The sequence below is a fragment of the Galleria mellonella genome, unplaced genomic scaffold, assembly GCF_026898425.1.
Source record: "Galleria mellonella isolate WM207_F2 unplaced genomic scaffold, CSIRO_AGI_GalMel_v1 utg109, whole genome shotgun sequence".
In the NCBI taxonomy this organism is placed as follows: Eukaryota; Metazoa; Arthropoda; class Insecta; order Lepidoptera; family Pyralidae; genus Galleria; species Galleria mellonella.
The window spans coordinates 384,565-407,700 of NW_026441972.1; the positions used below are offsets into that span (position 1 = coordinate 384,565).

Sequence of the window (23,136 nt, forward strand, 5' to 3'; positions counted from 1 at the left end):
ATGAGCCATCCATTTCTTTCCCATGGGTGATGTAAGAGGCGATTAAGAGAACTTCATTGTCGAGAGATAGGCAGCAGTGTTCTTCTTAAAACATCATCTAAAACCTAACTGCGGTTGTCGACTCGCTTGCCAATCATGGCAACTACCGGCAGAACTCCTTATAGGGAAGAAGTATGTTTAGAAGTAGACAGTTAATGGCTGATATAATAATAATAATATTATCCCTACTAGTCTGGAACAACATCTCAGACGGTTGGGATTCCGAGGCGGCTCACTCCCGGGAAAGATGCAGGAAGCGGTACTCTTAGATTCTGCTCGCATTGTACGCCTGTTTCTCACCCTGGGGCCCTGAACCCCGGCCGACTGTGCTTCTGCCGGGGGTTAGTTTGCCGTCTCCTCTCCTTAAGAGGAGAGATGAGAATTTTTGTATAATAATAGAAAACAAAGAATAAGGCAATTATAATTTGATTTAATAGAATTTAATGAAAAATTAACCGAGTTCTGTAGATTTTTCATAGATACACTCCATAAATTATGATTTAATTTAAATTTAATTAATAATATATATTTTTTTTATTTAAGTAAATTGAATTTCAAACATTTTTGAATGAATAATTATTTATGATTCTACCGTTCGGAATATAATTTCAGACGAGAAGAACAAGCAAAAAACTCAACTGTTATTAGGCTAAAAAAAATTTAAAGCTATTAATAACTATATTTTATAACTATATTTAAAAATTTAAATTATTAGTCAAATCAAGTCCTTTTACTGTTAATATTGTATTGAATTATATATCAAATATATATTAAACTTAATCCGTAATATAAAAAAAAATATCCCATACATTTGTTATTTATATTAATTTACTTGTTTATATATGTAAATTTTAGTATTTATATATATCAATTATTACTAGTACCGTATTTAAGTATTCTGACACTTCCCTAAGGTTTAATGAGAGAGAATGCTTAGCAATAATGCCGCCTTTTGTATTATTTCTCATTAAAATTAACTGTAATTACTATTTTATAAATGGTGCATTAAAGTGTAAAATAAATAAATAGATTAATGCTTTTAGTATTATGTTCACCTTGTACACGTACTAAACTTTAGTAATAAATAAATAAATGACAAATTAGAGCTAGGCTCATTTGTTTTGAAAGGAATCGTTTAGTATTTAATTACCTTTATTTAATAACATTTTTCATAAATGGACACACACACACACACACACACACACACACACACACACACACACACACACACAAAGAGATAAAAGAATACACATACGAAGAAAAAAGAAAAATACCTAAAAGAAGTAATTTAATTTTTCTTTTCATACATATGCCATAGCAACATAAAATGATCACAGCTCAGTTTATTGCATATTTATTTAAATCTTGTCAAAATATAATTATAAAAATGACATTACAAAATTCGTAAAGTAATAAGGATGTAATTTACGCCTCGCCGCAAGAAAATCTGTGATTTTTATTATGATGCAATTATTATGAGACCAACATGGAAGTAAAATCCAATGATTGCAAAAAGCATAATCAGCGTCATTATTATAAGCAACAGCCATTTTAAGAGGTTAAGTCATTCTTAAGAATCGGTTTGTAAATCCCAATACTTGGTGCTCCAACATCCTTTCCTAATTCCTTTATCCATTCATAATAATATATTCCCATTAATTTATTAACAACTCCAATTCAAATTTTCGCGCCGACCGGCGACCTCTGTGTTTGAATGTTAAACGAAAAATATCATTATGGCGGTCGCTAGTACCCTTTTTTTTTTATACAGTTTAGAATGGCAAACAAGCTGACGGCCAACCTGATGTAAAGTGGCAACCGTCGCCTATAGACATGAGCAGTACCATGGATATAACAGAGTATACTGTTTCGCCCATGATACCCCCCATGCGTTGCCATTCCTGAGGACTCATGTGTTATTCCTCTGTACCCAGTAAATTCACGCCATATCCATAGCCTGACCTTGTGTCGCTCATACTCTAAGTGAAAAAAGACTAGAAAATTTATGGAAATTCGCGTGCCTTTTACATGCTAATTGTGAATCTAACCAGTGTTGGTGTGTGGAAATGGTGTCAAAGCCATAGCGTGCACCCAAGGTGTTCAACTACTCAGCAAGTTAACCTGGTCGGTGAGTCCTACTTTCTCTTTTCTATATCTTTCAATGCATGCTCTTCTGATGGATTCTAAGGATTCCTAATATGTTTTCTAGGCAGGTGAATAAAATCCCATAACTTTGCTCTGAAGTTTATCGTCATAATCTACCACTTTTTTTTATACTACTTAGATTGGCAAACAAGCTGACGGCCCACCTGATGGAAAGTGGTAACCGTTGCCTATAGTCATAAGCAGTACCATGGACATAACAGAGTATACTGTTTCGTCCATAATACCCCCCATGCGTTGCCATTCCTGAGGACTCAGGTATTATTCCTCTGTATCCAGTAAATTCACGCCATATCCCACCCTTCGAACCGAAACACAGCCATGCAAACACAACTGCTTCACGGTAGAAACACGAATGGGACAGAGGTACCCAAGCAATCGACTTTTGTACAAAGTCTTCCTCTTGGACTTTTTCTAATTACATGAGGAAATGTGTTCCATACTCTAATTGCATTACAAAATACTCTGAATACGCTTGACCAGAACGAGTTCCCCATCTCAAATGATGCATTTGTATCAAATGACATGACGTTTAGTTAGGCTGAGAAACAACGTACAAACACGTTTTCACAGGTGGAAAAGGGATTGTTAGCAATGGAGTTTGACAGCCCCATTGCTAGCAATATGCCCTATTAGGTCGACCTCCACATGGTTCCACATGGTCCCACTGGAAACCATCGTGAACATAACTTGTCGAATGATGGGGTAATAGACCTTGTTCAAAATTAACCTTTTTATATACTTTGACATTGTAGTTGTTTATAAAAAAGAAAATTGATAAAACAATTGAAATAGAACAAAAAAATACATACAATACTTCAAGTCAACAGACGGCAATTTTTACTTACAAATAATATAATTAATAAATAATATATACAAAACAAGAACTAGCATATTTTACAAACATAATTACTGGTCCTTCGAGCCGGAGTTTCATTCTTACTTTCCATCCTTCACTGGTGCCCCGCCGGTGTACGAGTATACCGATACCATTCCATTATCACCCATTAAAAAAGAAAAAGAAACAACACATTTTCACATTTATAATATTAGTAACAAGACGGTTAAATGAGTAGTAATAGATAGATATACAGACATTACTACTAGTCTTTCGCCCCGGCTTCGCTCGGTACATTGTTTTTAAGTATCTCTAAAGGTTGCCGTGTAGTCTCGAAATAGAACGGCCACCCCTTTTACCGTAGATGCCATAAGGGGCGACTAAGAGAAAATAAATGATCGAAGGATGGACAGTAACATCCCTCTTAAAATATCACCATAAACCTATCTAAGGTTGCCAATCCGACTGCCAAACGTGACAAATACTAGCAAAACTTCTTAAGGAAAGGCCTGTGTTCTCCACTGCTGAATACTCTCCTTGAGATGTTTTGCCAGTAGTTGCCACAATTGACAAAAGTTGATATCTGATATGATAATGTATAAGTTTAATTAGGATGTAATGCAAACTTTCCCAAAAAAAATATAAATGGTTGTGAAACTCGTATTAAAATACGTTGCAGGGTTTAAAAGAAGTAAACAGACAAACAAACAGATGCTGACAGACAATTTTTTTATACCAATCAGAGATCAGAGTCAGTTGTAATCTTTTAAAAGTTGCTTAAATACATTGCACCTAGGGAACCCTAATAATGTATTTCTGAAACAATTTGAACATATTTATTAAGAAAAAAAATCCTATTCCATTTTCCAAAAAACATTCATAGAGTAATAAATTTTTTAACAAAGAACCGTGCAGCGTCATATGTACGTTTACAGCTATGTCCTTTGCCATAATATGGAAATGCAAATATTGTGGGCCAAGGACGTGTCCAACGAATAAAGTTGAAAATAAGGTAGTTATTCAATAAAAATCTAGACCAACCCTGGAATTCACCTTAGCACAGTACATTGACGAGTTGGTATGTTATTTTCTACTGCGAAACGCTGTGTAGCAGCGATTTAGTTCTATGTCGATTACCGCCCGCGTTGCATGTCTACGCAGAGTGATACGGAACGCGGAGTTCGAATTTCGAAAAAGTTTCTCGCCCCCGAAAATAATTCTGTGAACCTTGTTCGTTTCTAAAACAGTGTTCCATTTTCAAATCATATATTTAAAAGTTGACAGTACACACTTTTTATTTTATTTTTCCTTTTTTTTTTATTTAATATAATATACAAAGTGGTAAAACTTTATGCCAGGATCTTTGTGTGGATGATTGAGAAACAACAATTCTAAGTGTGTGTGTGTTGAAATTGTTGTGTTTACAGTTAATTAAGAAATAGTTGAACAAGTGCCAGTACTAATCGTAAGTAGAAAAATAATAACAATGTAAGGACGTGACCAAACCGATTATAGATTTATGACTATTTCGAAACGCTCCCACGTGCTGCTCACATTCTGATTGCAATAGTAATGTAATATTAAAATTTATCTTTAAGAGGAAATTTCAATTTGTGTCTTTTTTATTTTTAGGAAGTAATCCAAAAGCAATTTATTACAGTATTTGTATTTATATCTATAGAGCCATAACACTGCAATTTATCTATTGAATAAACTCTATTAAATACGAACTTTGACGAAATATACGGTTTTTATTGTAATTTATTTAATTTTCGATAAATATATAACCATAATATTTTCAAATAATATATTCTAAATATTTTTTTATTTAGTTTTAATATGTTTATATTAGTGCATTATGAAGGATTACAGGGAATTTGCACGAAGGCCGAAAACAAAGAAAAAAATAAAAAATATTTTTTTCTAAACTGAAAAATCATTAACATTATAATTATAAGCTGGTATTTTTTTTTTTATTAAATGTATATTTTAGAACTACTTAATTAGGCTCCATGGAGACTTTTATTTATTAAAAAAATACAAAAAAAAAATGTTAACATCAAAAGTCTTCACTTAAATGATTCTTTAATTATTATATTCACAGCAGAATTATGTCTGTTAACTACAAAAAAACACATCGAAAACGGTACAAAACTGACGAAAATATTGCTCAATACACAGTATATAAAACAAAAAGAGTCAAACAGTGAAATTAGGAAACTCCTCCTTTGTTTCTTTTTTTATACAACTTAGAATGGCAAACAAGCTGACGGCCCACCTGATGGAAAGTGGTAACCATCGCCAATAGACATGAGCAGTACCATGGACATAACAGAGTATACTGTTTCGCCCATGATACCCCCCATGCATTGCCATTCCTGAGGACTCAGATGTTATTCCTCTGTACCCAGTAAATTAAGGCCATATCCCACCCTTCAAACCGAAACACAGCCATGCAAACACAACTGCTTCACGGTTGAAACACGAATGGGACAGAGGTACCCAAGCAATCGACTTTTGTACAAAGTCTCCTTCTGGGAATGTAAGGACTTTCAAATGGAACTCATTAGCGGAGTGCTAATGAGTTATTATGACATCGTATATACATTCTTGTAGCTATAAATAATTCTAATTAAATCAACTTCTAAATAAAGAAGCACGGTTTTGCTTCCAAAAATGAAAAAAAAATACTGTTACTTCTTATATAGCTATTAAAAAAATATATTTTTAAATTTAGTATTATTTTTGCTCTATATACGTAACTGCTTTATATATAATACCTATATATAAAACCTTATAGTTACTTTCTCCTTTCGGGTTCTCACAGTTGACTGAAAGGAATCCCCTTAAGGGATAAGTCCGCCTGTGTACATTTTTGTTATAACCCAATATCTATACTATAAGTGAATGTATAAAAGCATATAAATAAATAAATAAAATAAATATTTCAGACGTAAAATCTTAAATATTTATAAAATAATAATAATCTAATAGTATAAATGAGAAACTGAGAAATTACTAATGTTATTAACATATTTTTTTTAAGCAACTTAGCTAATGGCAAACAAGCTGACGGCTCACCTGATGGAAAGTGGTAACCGTCGCCTAAATTTCATTTCATTCACATGCTGTTTTGTTGGAAGAAACAGCAGGCGGTTGAGAGTTAAACCAGCTCCACAACACACTGGCTTCTGTGTAGAAATGGACCATCCATTATAGACATGAGCAGTACCATGGACATAACAGAGTATACTGTTTTGTCCATAACACCCCCTCATGCGTTGCCATTCCTAAGGACTCAGGTGTTATTCCTCTGTACCCAGTAAATTCACGCCATATCCCACCCTTCAAACCGAAACACGGCCATGCAAACACAACTGCTTCACGGTTTAAACACGAATGGAACAAAGGTACCCAAGCAAACGACTTTTGTACAAAGTCTCTCTCTGATAAATAAAATAATAAATAATTTAATGTAGATTATGTTCCACAAAAAAATTTACTTGAATTATAACAAAACAAGTTATTTCGATTTAAAAACTATACTACTAAACTTATTTTGATAAAATCACTTTGAGACCAATCTGTAAGTATATACTTTGAGATAAAAAAGAATTCCCAAATCGGTTTACAACTAATGGTAAGCGATTACCGTAGCTTATAAACGTCTGCAATACCAGGGACATTTCATAAGCACAACGACCCAAATGAGAGGCTAAGCGCGGAAAAGAGAGTCCAATTTACATTACATTACATTAATTCACTCTTACGCCACCTGCCCACTTCTATCTGTTCGCCTTTAACCAAAGGTTGTCTGTAAGAGATTGCCCTAGCGATAAGACCGCCTTTTGTACCTTTATGTGTATATTTCAATCTGTATTTATGTTACTGTATTTCACTTGAATTATTCACTTGTCATTGTATATTTTTATTTATGGTGTAATAAAATGTTTGATAAATAAATTACATTACCATTACGTGCACGTTGTCGACCCTGAAGAAACCTCTTTACCTGGCGGAAAAGGGTTATTAGTAATGGGGTTCGACAGCCCCATTGCTAGCAATAATTAGATCGCACTCCATGCGATTCCCCTTGGAAACCATTGTGGTTAAATATTGTTAAATTTATCACGATGGGCCAACTCACATGTTTTCACTGGTGCCCCGCCAGCGTATACTTATAACGGCGGTGTACCCATTCCATTATCATTCATTAAAAAACCTCTTCACCCCTTTTCCACTAGTACTGCTACTTTTTATCCCGGATAACAAATATATCCCGGTCATACGGATGAAGTCATGGATATAAGTTAGTAACAGAATAACTGAGAACGTCTTGCTTTTCGAAGTTGCTTTATAATTATAAACGTTGGTTTCAACATACGTACGAGTATACCACACCATAAAAACTCATTAACGCTCCGTTAATGAGTCATAGCGTAGTATATAAATATACATATTTATATTTAAAAACAATTATAATTAAACATGCTTCTAAATAAACGAGATCATTTATGTTTTTACAAAGAAAGTTACACAAAAAATTACAACAACACAAAGAGCTATGGAAAGAAGTATGTTAGGATTAAGAAAAATACATAAAATTAAAAATGAAAAAATCAGGCAAAAACTAAATTAACAGATGCTCTACGTATAAAATGGCAATGGGCTGAGGGCCTACCATGAAATGTTTTCCGAAATTTCGGAACCAAACGAAACACAAATTTGATGTTAAAATTACATAATACATGCCGTTTGGAAATATTAAAAATGTTAAAATATTGTTCCTTTGGACTTTTATGATAGGATGTATGACGAACGAAATGTTAAACTTCATTTAATGGTCCAATTTTGGTATAAATAAAAACACGAAATTGGGTCCGAAATTTCGGAATTTCATTTCAAGGCTGGTCACATCTCACGATTTACTGATAATAGAAGGACGTTTCAAAGTACGAAATGGACAGGACCACGAGGTAAGAGAAACGTTGGTAGACCAACAAGACGGTGGACTGATACCAGAATATACAGGAAAAGACTGGTTTATGATAAGCAGAAACACAGAGTTGTGGAAAAAGATGGAGGAGGCCTTCACCCAAAGAGGGCTCCATATTCAAGAATCAAAGAAAGAATTACACTAACAATTAGTTATTAAGAAAAATTATAAATAGATTAGATACTAACAATACTGTAAATATATTAGGAATATGGAAATAAATAAAAGGCTGTGTTATTATTTATGTTTTTAAAGAAAAAAGAGCAACAACTTCAAACATAATAAAACAAGGATATAAACGACGAAATGTTTGATAGACATATTAGAATTAAATTTATTTTCGAAATGTAATTTAATTTCAGTAAATATATTGTAGCATATAGAGAGATTTAATTAACATAATTTGCAAAAAGCTTTCGCATTCAGCCAGTTGAAAATATTCGTATTTAGAACGCGGAATCGAATACAAATAGAATTTATTAAACATTTATTATTATTTTTTAAATTTCACTAAAATTCTCATCTCCCCTCTTAAGGAGAGGAGATGGCAACTAACCCCCGGCAGAAGCACAGTCGGCCGGGGTTCAGGCCCCAGGGAGAGAAACCGGCGTACAATGCGGGCAGAATCTAAGAGCACCGCTTTCTGCATCTTTCCCGGGAGTGAGCCGCCTCGGAATCCCAACCGTCTGAGATGTTGTTCCAGACTGGTTGGGATAAGACCGTTCACCGACATAACGATTGGGATGATTTCGGTAGATGTCACCCCCACATTTCGGTCACCTCGTGAGCCAGGTCGAGATATTTTCTCTTCTTCTCGGTTTCGGCTTTCACGAGGTTCTCGTCATGCGGTATGGTGACATCCACCAAAAACACCCTCGAGAGTGCCCGATCCATCACCACGATATCAGGTTTGTTCGCAAGAACGGTTCTGTCCGTGATGATGGATCGGTCCCAGTAGAGCCTTACGCTGTCGCTTTCGAGGACCGGCTGGGGCTCGTACTTATAGTACGGCAACCTCTCATTCGCGAGGCCGTACTTCAGAGCTAGCTCTTGATGGAGTATTTTGGCTACCTGGTTGTGTCTGTGCAAGTACTCAGTGTTGGCAAGAGCTGAACAACCCGAAAGCACATGTCTGAGTGACTCTCCGGGATGGCGACATGCCCGACAGATGTCCTCAGTGCCATCCTTCAGAATGTGCTTTCGGTAATTGTTCGTCTTAACCACCTGATCCTGTATTGCACAGACAAAACCCTCGGTCTCTCCGAAGAGATCACCGAACTGTAGCCAGTGCACGGAGGTCTTCGTGTTTACGTACGGCCCGTGAAGGGCTTTGAAGAACCTTCCGTGCAACTCCTTCTCTTTCCATACGGCCTCCCGCTGAGAGGTACCCAAAACTTCGGGTTTTAGTCCTCTTTAGCCAGAGAAAGAGGGGTGAATCCTTTGTCGCATTCTATGACCTCTCTATGCAAACCCTCGTCTATTTTCTCCAGAAAATATGTCCTGAGGCTGTCAACCTCGCGGTTGTGCATGGTCTTAACACTTAACAAGCCTCGACCACCAGCCTTCCGCGGGATATACAGCCTCATGACTGACGATTTCGGGTGATGCATTCTATGGAGGGTCATAGTTGTGCGGACTTTCCGATCCAGGGCTTCGAGATCGGTTTGAGACCATCTGAGCACGCCAAAAGTGTTACGGGTATGACCCAGCCGTTATAAGCTCGGATTTTATTGGCGCCCGACAAAGAACTTTTCAGTACTCTTGTAAGGCGCGCAAAAAATTCCTCGCGGACTGACTGTTTCATATCCGTCTCCTTCACACCGATGTTTTGTGACATGCCCAGATACCGGTATGTTTCAGCCTCGGAGAGGGTTTTAATATTAGAGGGATCTGTGGCGATCTCTTCAGTTTGAGTGACCCGTCCCCTCTGCACATGGAGGACCGCGCACTTGTCTATTCCGAGCGCCATCCTAATAGAGCTGCTATAATCGTTTACGATATTTAGCAGCTCCGTCAGGCGTTCGACGCTCGGAGCTAGCAGTTTCAAGTCATCCATGTACAGAAGGTGAGACACTCGTGTACCTCCTCTCCGATACTGAAATCCAGTCCCCGAATTCTCCAGTAAAGTACTGAGTGGATTCAGGGACAGGCAAAACAAAAGTGGACTCAAACAATCGCCCTGGAATATTCCCCTCTTTATCTCTATCCGGTCAGCGGTATCCGTCAATCGCTCGCCCTGGATAGTCAGGATCGTCGTCCACTGCCCCATGCATGCCTCCAAGAACACTCGAACTGTACCGTCGATCTTGTACAGCTCGAGTAGAGCCATGAATGGGGCACGGAATCGAACGCCTTTTTATAATCTATCCAGGCGGCGGAGAAATTCCGACGGTTCCGCTTGACCACGTGGCCAGCGACAGCATCAATGAGGAGCAGCTCCTTCGATCCGCGGCTACCGCCCCTGCATCCGTTCTGAGCGCTAGATAGGATCTTATTCTCGTACACATGACGAGAGATCTTAGCGCTCAGAACGGATGTTAACGTCTTATATATTGTCGTAAGACAAGTGATGGGGCGATATTTAGATGGATCCGCGGTATCGTCCGTCTTAGGAGCTAAATGAGTGATCCCGGTTGTAAGGAAGTTCGGGAGCGTCCTGTTTTCGAGGGCACTCTGGAATTGCACGGCTAAGGTCGCATGGCTGGCCGAGAACGCCTTTAACCAGTAGTGCTGCAATCCGTCGATTCCCGGACTTTTCCAGTTCGGAGCCCGACGGATCGCGGCAACCACGTCTTCCTCCGTAATGGCAATGGCGTTCATCGGCGTTATTCGAGCACATGCTTCCTCAACATCGTGCATCCATGCGCCCTCCTCATGTTCCACAGGTTCAGACCACAGCTGTCTCCAGAAGGCGACGAAATCCAAGTTCCTATAAAACTTCCGTTGATCACTCATAAAGAGGCGATTCTGTTGATACCTCTCAACCCTCTCAGAGTACCGTCGGAGTCGCTTCCCCCATGCAGCGATCTTCTGCTTCAGTTCATCTATGCGCTCCGTAAGTTTGTGCCCGAAGTCCGGCTGGAACAGACGTACACCTGTCCCAGCAAAGGCCTCTTTTACGGAGCGCATAATGAAGCAGAGCAGTCTACCAATGAGGACTCTGGCCTGGGCGATCCGTCGTTCAATCCTTCTTTTCCAGGCTGGTTTCATATTATTCCTTTGGATATTACGTCCAGCCCGGGGCATTTTTGCGCCGGTATATCGGCATACTGCCAACGCAGCGCCAAACAGGATTGAACTCGTCTCTCCCAGGTCACCGCTGCCCTCAAGGTACTGAGGCAGCAGTCCATTTGTGGCCTCAATGGCATCCCGCGTCGCCACATTTAGATATATCCGGGGAAGCTTCGGTCTCTCTTCGAGGGGAGTTCTTATCTCTAGAATCGCCTCGTCTAGTATGCTCCTCATATGCTCTATATCCTGGGAAGTTGTTCCGTCCGCATCCGCTTCTGAAAGCGTTTCGGCAACCACCTCTACGCTAGGTAGCACGTCTGAGATGGGTTGCTCTACGGTCGCGGAGTTTGCTTCTGGAACAACTTTTAATTTCGAGTTCGGTCGCGCTAAACATAGCGCTGTATGTACCGAATAGGTTCTGTTCCGAGACGGTTAGATCCGGTAAAAGACGCAGAAACTCGGTGCATTACTGCCCGGTATCCTGTTCTGCCTGTTTCTGTCCCTGTAGCCCTGAAGAACGCACGTATGAGGTCCTCATTCATGGCTCTTGTCCACCTCATACGACGTGTACCACCAGTGGCGGGCACCGATTGCTGGGCCTGTGACGGCCCTGCCGGCGCCAAGCCAGCTGATGTCGATAGGGGTCGGACCGGCCAGGTGGTGGGGCCGGTCGGCTGGCTCGCATTCTGCCGCGCCTACCGCCAGTTGTAGACGCGCCCCGGCGAATGTCTCCATTATAATTATTCACCATCTTTATTTTTGCCATTGCCCCTTTAGCCGCGTAGGTTTTATTTATACGCGTGACCGCCTTCCACGTGAGCTAGATGGTGAGCTCGGACGCGGGGTTGGACTTTGGAAGGCTTATTATTATTATTATTATTATGTTAGCCATTAACTGTATATTGCTGAACATAAGTCTTTCCCATAAGGAGGGTTTTGTCAGTAGTTGCCATACTTGGCAAGCGTGTTAGCAATCGCTGTTGGGCTATGGTGATGTTTTAAAATGTACGCTACTGCCTATCTTTAGACAATTAAGTTCTCTTAGTCGCTTCTGACTATATCCATGGGTAAGAAAGGGGTGGCCCATTTTCTGCCAGGGCTACACGGTATAAATAGTACAACAGTCAATAATTTTTATTTCGTAAATCAAAACTGCAACTTCTGCCATGAAGCAGTTGTGTTTGCTTGGCTGTGTTTCGGTTTGAAGGGTGGGATATGGAAGTGAAATGTCATGGTACTAATGAGGCAACGCATGAGGGGAACCATGGGTGTCACAGAATATACTATGGCATCTGTGGTGCTGTTTATGTCTATAGATGACAGTTACTACTTTCCATCAGGCGAGCCGTCAGCTTGTTGTTTATTTGCCATTCTAAATTTCATAAAAGAATTTCAATGTTTACAAAACTAATATGGAACCACTATGGGAATAAATCCTTTTGATAGCAGAAAGTTTTAAAAAAGTTAGTTTAAAAATGGCAACACAATAGTTAAAAAAAATATACAGACATATTAAGAATTCTCTACATCAGGAAGTTGTTTTAAAACTATAGTCATTGATACCTCTGTTTAGAAGATGCGTTTCCACAAATCGATTGAACACGTGAAGGTAAACGCTTCAAACTTGGATAACTACTCTGAGAAATTATTTATTTATTGCATTCCATAATAATTAATTAATACATAATACATAATTATTACATAAGGTTTCAATTATGGACCCTGTTGGGCACAGCAAGTAGGAGAGAGGAGGACAACACTTTTTTCACTTTCGAAATAGTGTATCACGATAAGTAGGTATTTTCTTATTATTATTATTCATTATTTAAGTATCGGTGTGTATCTATTCATATCGTAATTATTATTAGTATTATATAGTTATCTGTAGTTTATAATTATTTATATTCATATTGTAAAATTAATCAATAAATTAAATTACAGCGTACAGAAACATAACACCTTAGTTCTCAGGAATGGCAATACTTGTGGGGTATCATTGGCGACACAGTATATTCTGTAATTCTCTTATATAATAAATAATAATAAATTAATAATAAAATAAGTTTTTAATCATTTATATTATTTCGCTATATATATATATATATATATATATATATATATATATATAATTACTGTTATTAGAATTATGGTTATATATATTTTGGGATTTTTTTTTATTTGAAAAATTAAAAAATAGTGGGCAACGTTTTTATTTAAAACTAGTAACTCTGCTTCGTATGAGTAGTCCCATTTGTGTTTCTACCGTGAAGCAATTGTGTTTGCATGGCTGTGTTTCGATTTAAAGGGTGGGATATGGCGTGAATTAACTGAGTACAGAGGAATAACATCTGAGTTCTCAGGAATGGCAACGCATGGGCGGTATCATGGACGAATCAGTATGAGAGGTAAGAATGAAAACAAATCAGTTAGTCCATCATGACGAATTCATTAGGAATTAACTACGATGGTTTATGATGTAAGTATATAAGTTAATCTATATTTAGATAAGCATATTTATTATTTCTTATTAGAAACAACCATACTGTTTCCTCTTCTTATTCTAAGCATACTACACGCTGGCAATTAATCCTCCTTTCCACTCAAGGGTCGCTGGAAGAGAACTCTTACAGAGTTAAGCTCGCCTGTTATAACATCTTTACTCACAATAAATTAAAACAATTATGTAATTTTTGTTTATCATAAATTATAAATGGTTTCCAGTGGGAACTGCGTAAAGGTCGACTTGACCCTACATTGCTAGTAATGGGAATATTAGACTGCATTAGATACCATGAAAACTTTTTCCCCCGACTAGTTGCGTAAATCACGACCGTATATTTTTGTTAGTGTAATAAACTTGATATTTACAAGGGTTACTATTCTGCGTCTTGCTATAAAACTTCACGAGGGTTGAACTATTATTACGAAGACGGATACAACCGCAAAGAACATCGGAAACCAACTTCAATATAAAATAATGTCCATAAAGCTATTACATAGGCTGCTGCACATAGGCACCTTCATAAGGGGACTTGTTTGCCATTCTATGATGTATAAAAAAAGTTGTCGAATGAAATATAATTTTACTACGGCAACACTGACAACAAATGTGGGGGGGGGGGGGATTAAAATTTGAGCTTCCACAGTATCTTGTAGTTTTCTTTTTATGGATGACAATAGAGCGGTAACCCTGCCTGCGCTAACGATAAACACTGGCAAGGAAGACAAGATTAAGTTAAGAATAAGTGAAGATGAAGCAGGTAAATAAACTGCCAGGTCCTTTACCAGAGGGAGACTTTATACAAAAGTCAATTGCTTGGGTACCTCTGCCCCATTCGTGTTTCTACCGTGAAGCAGTTGTGTTTGCATGGCTGTGTTTCGGTTTGAAGGGTGGGATATGGCGTGAATTTACAGGGTACAGAGGACTAATATCTGAGTCCTCAGAAATGGCAACGCATGGGGAGTATCATGGGCAAAACAATACACTCTGTTATGTCCATGGTACTGCTCATGTCTATAGGCGACGGTTGCCACTTTTCATCAGGTGGGCCGTCAGCTTGTTTGCCATTCTAAGTTGTATAAAAAAAAAAGGTGAGTTTGTCCATTGTAATTTAGCACAATGGTTTCCAGGGGATCACGTGGAAGTCGACCTGATAGGGTATATTGCTAGCAATATAACTTAATGCTGACCGTATTACTAATAACCCCTTTCTTCAATTTAAATCTAGTTTCATTAAAAAGTTTTATGCCTGCAGAATTCAGTAGCGGGATCTTAAACTATAAAATAATAAAAATACATATAAAATGCTCACGTTACATTCACGCTTGACTGATTTTATTAACTCGTCTTTTCTGATAATAATAATAAGAAAGAGAAATGACAGTGGAATATTATTTTATGAAAGTCTACGAGTCGAATATTATTTTAACCGAATTTAAAAACGGAGGGATTCAATGAAATAAATAATCAATATATACATTTAATTTAGTTACAATAAACAGGGGTTACAATCTGTAATCTATATTTATAATAAATCTGTAGAGAGGTCAATTCTGTACATGAAATATATTTCCAAAATAACTATCAGGCGGTGATTAGTGATCGATACTGATGCCAAAAATGCAATCAGTAAAATTTTTGTCTGTCTGTCTGTATGTTCGTTATAGAAACAAAAACTACTCGACGGATTTTAACGAAACTTGGTACAATTATTATTCATACTCCTGGTCAGGTTATAGTATACTTTTCATCACGCTACGATCAATAGGAGCAGAGCAGTGAAGGGAAATGTTGAGAAAACGGGAAAAGTTAGTCCATTTTTAAGCTTCCGTCGCGTGTGCAGCCTTAATGGCCACTTTTAAAAATGTAAAAATGTCCACCCGTGCGACGCCGGGACGGGCCGCTAGTGTTGAATATATACAAATATATTCAATTTTTATTAATATAAATTAATAAAATTATTTCATACAAGCTTTTACCCGCTACTTCGTCGACGTGACCGTCATGTGTGTACTAACCGAGATAAAAAATAACCTATATAGTTCTCTATCCTATATAGCACGTGTATCATCATTGAAGCCATCACCTGTCCACTGTTGGACATAAGTCTCCCTCATAGACCGCAATAAAGAACGGTCCTGAGCCACCTGCATCCACTGACTCCCTGCAATGCATTTCAGGTCGTCACTCCATATAGTAGGGGGTCGTCCTACACTGCGTTTAACCGTACACGATCGCCACTCAAGAACCTTTCTTCCCCATCAGTTGTCGGTTCTTCGAGCTGTGTGACCAGTCCATTGCCACTTCAGCTTGCATATCCTTCGGGCTATGTCGATTATTTTAATATGTGTATAACAAAATAAAAAATATTGACGGAGTTATGAGGTAACGAACATGAAAAAATACAACGGATTTCATAACTTCCTTCTTTTTAAGTCGGCTGAAAAAAATACCAGTAAATTGAGAACACTCTTCTTTCTAAAGTTGGTTAATAATGGATAGATATAATGGCATTAACATTTGTTATTGCGTGATGGTATGGCGTGCCAAACTCATATCATTGAATCATTTGTTAGAATTTTATTTTATACAACTTAGAATGGCAAACAAGCTGACGACCCACCTGATGGAAAGTGGTAACCGCCGCCTATAGACATGAGCAGTACCATGGTTATACCACTGAGTATACTGTTTCGCCCATGATACCCCCCATGTGTTGCCATTCCTGAGGACTCAGATGTTATTTCTCTGTACCCTATAAATTTATTTATTTATTTATTATATTAAATTCACGCCATATCCCACCCTTCAAACCGAAACACAGCCATGCAAATACAACTGCTTCACGATTGAAACACGAATGTGACAGAGGTGCCCAAGCAATCGACTTTTGTACAGTCATATTATTATATTATACTGTAGGATCATTTTGAATATCCTGATTGCTTTTAGCACGCGATAATTTTACCTAATTTTAATAATATCTTCGGGGTTAAAAAACTCACGGATCACAATAGGATTTTCTTTACGTAACCCGGGGTTTTTAACCTCATTTTTATTGTAAAAATACGCAGAATGTATGAGAGTGTATTGATAAAGTTTCAGTCTGAGAAGTTTTCTTTTGCGTCGAAAGAAATAACAGCGATTCGAAACATTCTATCATTCATTTGAAAATTAAATGATTCGAAAATTCATATGTGCAAGAATCTAAAATCGCGTTAAAAAAAAAACAAAGAAAAAATTGTTAAATTGTGGTAAATCCAGTTAATTAGATTTTTTTTTATATAGCTTAGAATGGCAAACAAGCTGACGGCCCACCTGATAGAAAGTGGTAACCGTCGCCTGTAGACATGAGCAGTACCATGGACATAACAGAGTATACTGTTTCGCTCATGACACCGCCCATGCGTTGCCATTCCTGAAGACTCAGGCATTATTCCTCTGTACCCTGTAAATTCACGCCATATCCCACCCTTCAAACCGAAACACAGCCACGCAAACAACTGCTTCACGGTAGAAACACGAATAGGACAGAGGTATCCAAGCAATCGACTTTTGTGCAGTCTGGTATCTAGATCTATTTTCAGCAAAGGTTCAGCAGTGTACAGTTAATGATAGATGTAATCAATCAATCAATGCATATAACATAATCGTAACTGGTTGCTGTCTGTACATGGAACATATATAAGTAAAACTATTATAGGGGAGCTTTATAAAGGAAATAGAACCTGAAGTAATGATTTTTAAAAATTTTGTCTATTCGTCTGTACGTCTCTTTGCCTGTAGGTTTGTGTATGCTAATCTCAGAAACGGCTTAATCTATATCAATAAGGTCATCACTAGTGCGTTGTTATTTGTTCCACTTAACATTTAGTGTTTATTTTATTTCTATTGGTTCATAAATAAAAATGTTATATTAATTTAAAAATTCACATATAAAATGCTATACAATAACCGATCAGTTGAATTGGCTGAAACTTTTTATTATATAAGTATATTGAATTTCGAAAATTGTCTACTCGTGCAAAGCTGGGTCAGATCGCTACTAATACAGTAATAATAATAAGAAAACATTTACCCGATAGGTGGCGGTAGGTACGATGCAAAACAACGTTTGCCTGGCCAGCTCACTAGCTACACTTAACAATATAAATTTATAAATTAAAAAATCGATAATTAAAAATTGTACCTCACAAAAAAAGAAAACGACTTCAATAACAATTCGACGACAAAACCAGTTACTTTGATCTAAAAACTAAAATAGTTTTTAATAAAATTTCTATAGAACTAATCTGCAAATATATTCTTTCAGTTAAAAAAAAATTACAAATCGATATCCGTTAGTTGTACTAACGGATATCGATTTGTAATTCGGACGGATACGGTAACAAAAATAAAATACAACCGAATTGAAAGATTGTCTTGAAAAGATTGCTCTCAGCAATAAGACCGCTTTTCGAGCGAATTATCGTGTTTATTTCCTACATTATATAATGCAAATAATTAGTAATAATTTATTCATTCAGTACTCAAAAAAGTACAACCGAAACCGAACTTTCTTCTTTTTTCTTCCGGTAGCCAACTTCTTCTTCTTCTTTTAGAAGTCTGTTGAAAAGTCCTGAAACGATCGATTTTATATAAATTACTATAACATACTGTTCCGACATTTGAATTAGTTATTTATATGTTTAATACCATAATATAATATTGTATCTATTATTAAATTACAACCAATTATTACATTAAAGTGTATCAAATTTACCCGCGGTTTACTGGGTAACTCTTTTATGTTTAAACTGCTAAACAAATTATATAATTTGTAATATTTCCTTTTCTAATGCTACAGTTAGCAAAAAATGTTGGAACTATAATATTAAAATACCCAGTAGTATTTTGCGAACCGATACGACATCATAACCTTCAAGAAAAGAGTATATTCCTTTTTAAAAGGCCGGCAGCACACCTGCAATACCTTTAGTGTTGTGGGTGATCATGGGCAGCGGTAGTCACTTACCATCAGGTGAACCGCATGCTCGTTTTCCCCCCTGTATTCTTAAAAAAAAAAAAAAAAAAAAACAAAATATGTATCTACTACATGCACATGTTTGTGCAAATACAAAGATAGTTTGTATCTTAAATTAACAAAAACGGGGGAAGGGATTCTTAGAAATGGGGTTTAGCTTCCCCATTTCTAGCAATACACCCTGTCAAGGCGACCTCCTCGCAGTCTCCCTGGAAACCATAATGTTTAATTCCAGGTGTATCCATCACGATGGGCTAACTGACCTGCCTTTCCATTCTTATTAATCTTCTCTCACTGGTGCTCCATCAACGTATACTGATAGCGCAGACGGGGCTGTCATTTCAATATCACTTATTAAAAAAAAAACTATTTTTATAATATATAAAATACATAAGATTCACGCAAGCAAAAACATGGGATATAGTTATTTTTTCTATACTTATTCTCCAAGGACATCCAAATCTCTAAAGGTAAGCATAAGCTATGATTAGCATATCTATTTTTAGTAAAGACGTAAATCCCTCCCCGTAGGTATAAAAATGCAAAATCCAACGATGCTTAGTGTAGTTTGTCAGGCCATTTCCGCACTCGGCCTCGTGATTGGGCCAAAAATATCGAATATCTTTAACGAAAGCCAGCTTTAGTGTGAATAATGAATCGATTATAAGTCGACGTTGTTTATTCGGAATAAATAGATACTCTTTATTGTTTCCTCCAAATGATTACGACAATAAACTTATTGTAGATACAAACAATTACAAGAAATAATCACAGTGAGAAAATAGTAAGCGATCTAAAAAGCTAAAAGCGATTTCTTCTAGGTAACCTTTGGATAGAGGCGTATAAACAGTTCGATCGAAGGCACAATGAAAATTCTATCATTTTTGAAATGATACATAGATTTCAATATGGAGATCTAATACTACATGTAATAATGTAAATACATATCCCTACACATTGTTATATACACATGTACATGCATATACAAATACATAAAAAAATATAAAAGTCATGGTAAACCCTCTGGTCACGCGGATCAATTTGCAGGTAAAAGCTAGTCAGTTATAAATCTAAGCCATGTACTCAGGTTACATACAATAATACGACACGTGGTGCCGGCATAGAATAGGCCACCCCTTCCTTTCCCGTAATCATAAGAGACGATTGAAAGAGAACGAGGGATAGGCAGCAGCATCCGTCTTAAAACATCTCCAAAGCCTAACTGCGGTTGCCAATCCGCCTGCCAAGCGTGGAAATTACTGGAAAAACCCTGAAAGGGGAGGCTTATGTCCAGCAGTGGACACTTAAAGGCTGATAATGACAGCATTCAATAATAAAATTAGTGTATATATTTCGTGGAATACCAATATATAAATGACTAAATATTTGACATATTTGACGGCACTTCAGTCAACATAATATCAGATAACATCAAGTGGATTAATTTAATATATCCACACTTATCAAAGTTATTTAGAATCCATATCTGTCCACGGCTTATTTATATTACTCTCAAATAGTGGTTATTATGTAAAATTAAATATTTATAATTACGACCATCTGTCGCGTGGTCCCGGTATAGCATGGACCATCCCTTTCTTACCCGTCTACTAATGTATCCTATTTAAGAGCTGCGCTCTTGTCGGTGGAGCTCTTGACATTCACTACGATTTTCAGTGAGTCTCTTCACCTCTTGATACGACACGACACCGACTCCTTCCTTGATTTGCCTGATGTAACTAGGCTTTGATCTCCCTCTTTTTTTTAATGCAACTTAGAATGGCAAAGAAACTGACGGCCCACCTGATGGAAAATGGTAACCGTCGCCTATAGATATGAGCAGTACCATGGACATAACAGAGTATACTGTTTCGCCCATGATACCCGTTGCCATTCCTGAGGACTCAAGTGTTATTCCTCTGTACCCAGTAAATTCACGCCATATCCCACCCTTCAAACCGAAACACAGCAAACACAACTGCTTCACGGTTGAAACACGAATGGGACAGAGGTACCCAAGCAATCGACTTTTGGACAAATCGATCTCTCTAGCTAATTTTCTCCATTCTTCTCTAGCACCCGTAGGTGTCGTAAGAGGCGACTAAGGGAATTTAATGACGAGAAATGGACAGCAGCGTGCCTTTTAAAACACCATTAAAAGCCTAACTGCAGTTGTCAACTATTGAAAAACCTCTCCCAAGAGAGAGGCCTATGTTTAGTTCATAGTTAATATGATGATGACGATGATCATGACAGTGGAACAATTTGAAATAAACGATTATTTTGGTTTCACCCTGTATAGCCTTTATGTTTATTTGTTTTACTTAATAGTTGTTGCCTTTTACGACATTCTGTCAATAAAAAGGTAATTTATTGTATTTTTTTTTTTCAAATAAAACGGATATCCGTATCTGAAGTCAATAGAATTGGTTAAATTAAATGTTTGTATATTTTTTTTAATGGGTGATAGTAACACCGCCTGCGCTATCGGTATACACTGGCAGGACACCAGTGACGGATGATAGGCGACGATGACATCAGGCCAGTTAGCCCATCATGAGCAATTCTACTAGAATCAATCGTGATAGTTTCCAGGGAGAACCGGGTGGAGGTCGACCTGATAGAGTGTATTGCTAGTAATGGGAAAATTAGACCCCATTACTAACAACCCCTTTCCCACCCTGTTTGTATATATTAGTATTTCTATAACAGTGCGTCGTCTCCCCTTTTTATTTTTTCTCAATATCCTCTATCCAAAGGTTTTTTTTTTTATCTTTATTTATACAGGGACTTTTGTCCTTTTAGGCACGTCAGTCCCATCGTACCTTAATCAATTTTAGGACATTATTGTATATATTTTAACAATCAAAAGACACCACCAAATCAAATATAATGAATGAAAGGAATGTCGTGGAACAAAAAAAAAACTTAATAATCTATGGTCCGATGCAGGCCTCAAGGCAGGTATCCAAAGGTTGCCTGGAAGAGATTGCTTATCGATAAGGCAGCCTTTTGTATCACATCTCATTACAATTAACTGTATGTATTATTTTATAAATGGTGCTTTAATTTGTAGAATAAATAAATAAATTTCGAGAATGCGTGGGTGAAGGGATTGTCTGTAATATGGCATATCAGCCCCACTGCTAGCAATATACTCTTCTCGCAGTCAAATAACAAATTCCTGGTAAATGTTGTCTATATTTAACATTATAAAGAGGAATGGTTTGATTTTTTGTATGTTTGTTTATTAATTATAAATATATAAACTCATAAACTACTTATTCATTTATTTATTAATTTGTTTCACACTTTATTGCAACAAGTTAAAAAAAAATATAAATACAGTACCAAAATATTTCTGAGAAGTGATGCAAAAGGCGGCCTTATCGCTAAGCAATCTCTTCCAGGCAACCTTTGGATAGAGGACATTGAGAAAAAAACAAAGGGTAGATGGCGCTCTATTACAGAGATATTATTGTATACAAATATACACATATTATTTATATAAATAAATATATACATAAATATTCACATATTCAATATCACACATACAATAGGAGAGAATGACGAAGAAAAATGAAGAGGAAACACAGGAAAATAGTACTAAAGGGAGAGATAGTAAGATTTAACAGAGGTTTTCAAGCTAGTGTAGAGTCTGAGCGCAATGAATACTTAACTGATTTAAAAAAATCCTTTCACCTATCATCGTCATCAATTCAGCCATTATTTGTCCACTGATGAACATAGGCCTGCCCCATAGACTACCATAAGGAACTGTCCTGAGCCTATACTTATAGTAAGCTACATTACCAACAAGTAACATAATCTATATGTTATTTGCGAAAATTCTACCCGTGCGAAACGGGGGCGGGTTACTAGTCTACACTAATATTATAAAGAGGAAACGATTTTTATTTGTGCGTGTATGTATTTTTGTAATGAATAAACTCTAAAACTACTTTGCCGATTTCAAAAATTATTTCACCATTAGAAAGCTACATTCACGCTGAGTAACATAGACTATATTTATTGCTAGAAAAGATTAGGGATCCTTACTAATACTTTAATAACGTAACTCAAGGTGTAAAAAAATGCAAAAAAAATATCTTTCGTCGCGTGCGCTGCGGAGAGTATTGGTGATAGAACAAAAGTATGTTCTACAACATTGAAGAAAATATCAATAACTACAAAAAACATCGCGACACTATATGTCCAATTATTATCGCTATGTCACAATAATCACTTTTTAAAATGTTGTAAAAATGTCCACCCGTGCAAAGCCGGGACGGGCCGCTAGTAATTAATAAATTCCTGGTGAATTCGTCACAACGGAACAACTAATC

General features: G+C 37.0%; 1 protein-coding gene across 1 annotated transcript in view; it reads left to right on the forward strand.

Moving 5' to 3' along the window:
- The first annotated feature begins 4,184 nt into the window (after positions 1–4,184).
- The window catches only part of LOC113511273 (orexin/Hypocretin receptor type 1-like), a 153,385-nt gene continuing 134,433 nt past the window's right edge, over positions 4,185–23,136 (forward strand). Inside the window, exon 1 of the mRNA XM_026894891.3 lies at positions 4,185–4,505. The gene's annotated coding sequence lies outside the window, so the exon portion shown is untranslated. The remainder of the gene's footprint in view (positions 4,506–23,136) is intronic.